This window comes from Pan troglodytes, chromosome X (assembly GCF_028858775.2).
Source record: "Pan troglodytes isolate AG18354 chromosome X, NHGRI_mPanTro3-v2.0_pri, whole genome shotgun sequence".
NCBI classification, from domain to species: domain Eukaryota; kingdom Metazoa; phylum Chordata; class Mammalia; order Primates; family Hominidae; genus Pan; species Pan troglodytes.
In genome coordinates, this window is record NC_072421.2 from 39,701,383 (window position 1) to 39,706,044 (window position 4,662).

Consider the following 4,662-nt stretch of genomic DNA (forward strand, 5'->3'; position numbering starts at 1 on the left):
GGTTAATATTTTTATGTGTGAATTTGATCTTGTCATTATGACGCTAGCTGGTTATTTTGCCTGTTAGTTGATGTAGTTTCTTCATAGTGTCAATGGTCTTTACAATTTGGTATGTTTTTGTAGTGGCTGGTACTGGTTTTTCCTTTCCATATTTAGTGCTTCCTTCAGGAGCTCTTGTAAGGCAGGCCTGGTGGTGATAAAATCTCTTAGCATTTGCTTGTCTGTAAAGAATTTTATTTTTCCTTCGCTTATGAGGCTTGGTTTGGCTGGATATGAAATTCTGTGTTGAAAATTATTTTCTTTAAGAATGTTGAATATTGGCCCCCACTCTCCTGTGACTTATAGGGTTTCTGAAGAGATATTGAGAGGTGACAGCGTGCTGGCAGTCCTCACAGCCCTCGCTTGCTCTTGGCGCCTCCTCTGCCTGGGTTCCCCCTTTGGTGGCACTTGAGGAGCCCTTCAGCCCACCGCTGCACTGTGGGAGCCTCTTCCTGGGCTGGCCGAGGCTGGAGCTGGCTCCCTCAGCTTGCGGGGAGGTGTGGAGGGAGAGGAGTGGGTGGGAACCGGGGCTGTGCGCGGTGCTTGCAGGCCAGTGCAAGTTCCAGGTGGGTGTGGGCTTGGCAGGCCCTGCACTTGGAGTGGCCAGCCAGCCCCGCCGGCCCCGGGCAGTGAGGGGCTTAGCACCTGGGCCAGAAGCTGCTGTACTCAATTTCTCGCCGGGCCTTAGCTGCCTTCCCATAGGGCAGGGCTCGGGACCTGCAGCCCGCCATGCCTGAGCCTCCCCCTCCACCCCCCTGCTGTGGGCTTCTGCATGGCCCAAACCTCCCCAATGAGCGCCACCCCCTGCTCCACTGCACCCAGTCCCATTGACCACCCAGGGGCTGAGGAGTGCGGGCGCACAGCATGGGACTGGTGGGCAGCTCCACCTGCGGCCCTGGTGCGGGATCCACTGGGTGAAGCCAGCCGGGCTTCTGAGTCTGGTGGGGACTTGGAGAACCTTTATGTCTAGCTGGGGGATTGTAAATACACCAATCGGCACTCTGTATCTAGCTCAAGGTTTGTAAACACACCAATCAGCACCCTGTGTCTAGCTCAGGGTTTGTCAATGCACCAATCAACACTCTGTATCTAGCTACTCTGGTGGGGACTTGGAGAACCTTTGTGTTGACACTCTGTATCTAGCTAATCTAGTGGGGACACGGAGAACTTCTGTGTCTAGCTCAGGGATTGTAAACACACCAATCAGCACCCTGTCAAAACAGACCACTCGGCTCTCTGCAAAATGGACCAATCAGCAGGATGTGGATGGGGCCAGATATCAGAATAAAAGCAGGCTGCCCGAGCTAGCAGTGGCAACCCGCTTGGGTCCCCTTCCACACTGTGGAAGCTTTGTTCTTTCGTTCTTTGCAATAAATCCTGCTGCTGCTCACTCTTTGGGTCCACACTGCCTTTATGAGCCATAACACTCACTGCGACGGTCTGCAGCTTCACTCCTGAAGCCAGCGAGACCACCAACCCACCAAGAGGAACGAACAACTCCAGACGTGCCACCTTAAGAGCTGTAACACTCACCGCGAAGGTCTGCAGCTTCACTCCTGAGCCAGTGAGACCACAAACCCACCAGAAGGAAGAAACTCCAAACACATCTGAACATCAGAAGGAACAAACTCCGGAGACGCCACCTTTAAGAACTGTAATGCTCACTGGGAGGGTCCGTGGCTTCATTCTTGAAGTCAGTAAGACCAAGAACCCACCAATTCCGGACACAATATCTGCTGTTAGCCTCTCCCTCTCCCTGTCCCTCTCCCTCTCCCTGTCCCTCTCCCTCTCCCCACGGTCTCCCTCTCCCTCTCTTTCCACGGTCTCCCTCTGATGCCGAGCCAAAGCTGGACTGTACTGCTGCCATCTCGGCTCACTGCAACCTCCCTGCCTGATTCTCCTGCCTCAGCCTGCCAAGTGCCTGCGATTGCAGGTGCGCGCCGCCACGCCTGACTGGTTTTCATATTTTTTTGGTGGAGACGGGGTTTCGCTGTGTTGGCCGGACTGGTCTCCAGCTCCTAACCGCGAGTGATCCACCAGCCTCGGCCTCCCGAGGTGCCGGGATTGCAGATGGAGTCTGGTTCACTCAGTGCTCAATGGTGCCCAGGCTGGAGTGCAGTGGCGTGATCTCGGCTCGCTACAACCTCCACCTCCCAGCCGCCTGCCTTGGCCTCCCAAAGTGCCGAGATTGCAGCCTCTGCCCAGCCGCCACCCCGTCTGGAAAGTGAGGAGCGTCTCTGCCTGGCCGCCCATCATCTGGGACGTGAGGAGCCCCTCTGCCTGGCCGCCCAGTCTGGAAAGTGAGGAGCGTCTCTGCCCGGCTGCCATCCCACCTAGGAAGTGAGGAGCGCCTCTTCCCAGCCACCATCCCATCTAGGAAGTGAGGAGCATCTCTGCCCCGCCGCCCCATCTGGGATGTGAGGAGCGCCTCTGCCCAGCTGCCCCTACTGGGAAGTGAGGAGCCCCTCTGCCTGGCCAGCCTCCCCGTCCGGGAGGGAGGTGGGGGTATCAGCCCCCCGCCCGGCCAGCCGCCCCATCCGGGAGGTGAGGGGTGCCTCTGCCCGGCCGCCCCTACTGGGAAGTGAGGAGCCCCTCTGCCTGGCCAGCTGCCCTATCCGGGAGGGAGGCGGGGGGGTCAGCCCCCCACCCGGCCAGCCGCCCCGTCCGGGAGGGAGGCGGGGGGGTCAGCCCCCGGCCCAGCCAGCCGCCCCATCCGGGAGGGAGGTGGCGGGGTCAGCCCCCCACCCGGCCAGCCGCCCCGTCCGGGAGGTGAGGGGCGCCTCTGCCCGGCCGCCCCTACTGGGAAGTGAGGAGCCCCTCTGCCCGGCCAGCCACCCCGTCTGGGAGGGAGGTGGGGGGGTCAGCCCCCGGCCCGGCCAGCCGCCCCGTCCGGGAGGTGAGGGATGCCTCTGCCCGGCCACCCCTACTGGGAAGTGAGGAGCCCCTCTGCCTGGCCACCACCGGGTCTGGGAGGTGTACCCAACAGCTCATTGAGAACGGGCCATGATGACAGTGGCGGTTTTGTGGAATAGAAAGCGGGGAAAGGTGGGGAAAAGATTGAGAAATCGGATGGTTGCCGTGTCTGTGTAGAAAGAGGTAGACATGGGACACTTTTCATTTTGTTCTGTACTAAGAAAAATTCTTCTGCCTTGTGATCCTGTTGATCTGTGACCTTACCGCCAACCCTGTGCTCTCTGAAGCATGTGCTGTGTCCACTCAGGGTTAAATGGATTAAGGGTGGTGCAAGATGTGCTTTGTTAAACAGATGCTTGAAGGCAGCATGCTCGTTAAGAGTCATCACCACTCCCTAATCTCAAGTACCCAGGGACACAAACACTGCGGAAGGCCACAGGGTCCTCTGCCTAGGAAAACCAGAGACCTTTGTTCACTTGTTTATCTGCTGACCTTCCCTCCACTATTGTCCTATGACCCTGCCAAATCCCCCTCTGCGAGAAACACCCAAGAATGATCAATAAAAAAAATAAATAAATAAAATAAAATAAAAGAAAAAAAAAGAAAAAATAAATAAAGAAAAAAAAAAACAATATCTGCTGTTAGTCTGATGGGCTTCCCTTCATGGGTAACCCAACCTTTCTCTCTGGCTGCCCTTAACATTTTTTCCTTCATTTTACCCTTGGTAAATCTGATGATTATGTGTCTTGGGGTTGCTTTTCTCAAGGAGTATCTTTGTGGTGCTCTATTTCCTGAATTTGAATGTTGGCCTGTCTTACTAGGTTGGGGAAGTTCTCCTGGATAACATCCTGAAGAGTATTTCCAACTTGGTTCCATTCTTCCTGTCACTTTCAGGTACACCAGTCAAACATAGGTTTGGTCTTTTCACATAGTCCCATATTTCTTGGAGGCTTTGTTCATTTCTTTTCATTCTTTTTCTCTAATCTTGTCTTCATGCTTTATTTCATTAAGTTGATCTTCAATCTCTGATATCCTTTCTTCTGTTTGATCGATTAGGCTATTGATACTTGTGTATGCTTCACAAAGTTTTCATGCTGTGTTTTTCAGCTCCATCAGGTCATTTATGTTCTTCTCCAAATTGATTATTCTAGTTAGCAATTCCTCTAAGCTTCTTTCAAGGTTCTTAGCTTCCTTGCATTGAGTTAGAACATGCTCCTTTAGCTCAGAGGAGTTTGTTATTACCTACCTTCTGAAGCCTACTTCTGTCAATTTGTCAAACTCATTCTCCACCCAGTTTTGTTCCCTTGCTGGCGAGGAGTTATGATCCTTTGTAGGAGAAGAGGCATTCTGGTTTTGGGAATTTTCAGTCTTTTTGCACTGGTTTTTCCTCATCTTTGTGGATTTATCTACCTTTGGTCTTTGATGTTGGTGACCTTCAGATGGGGTTTCTGTGTGGATGTCCTTTTTGTTGATATTGATGCTATTCCTTTCTGTTTGTTAGTTTTCCTTCTAACAATCAGGCCCCTCTGCTGCAGGTCTGCTAGAGTTTGCTGGAGGTCCACTTTGGACCCTGTTTGCCTGGGTATCACCAGCAGAGGCTGCATAACAGCAAAGATTGTTGCCTGTTCCTTCCTCTGGAAGCCTCGTCCCAGAGGGGCACCCACCAGATACTAGTTGGAGCTCTCCTGTATGAGGTGTCTGTCGACCCCT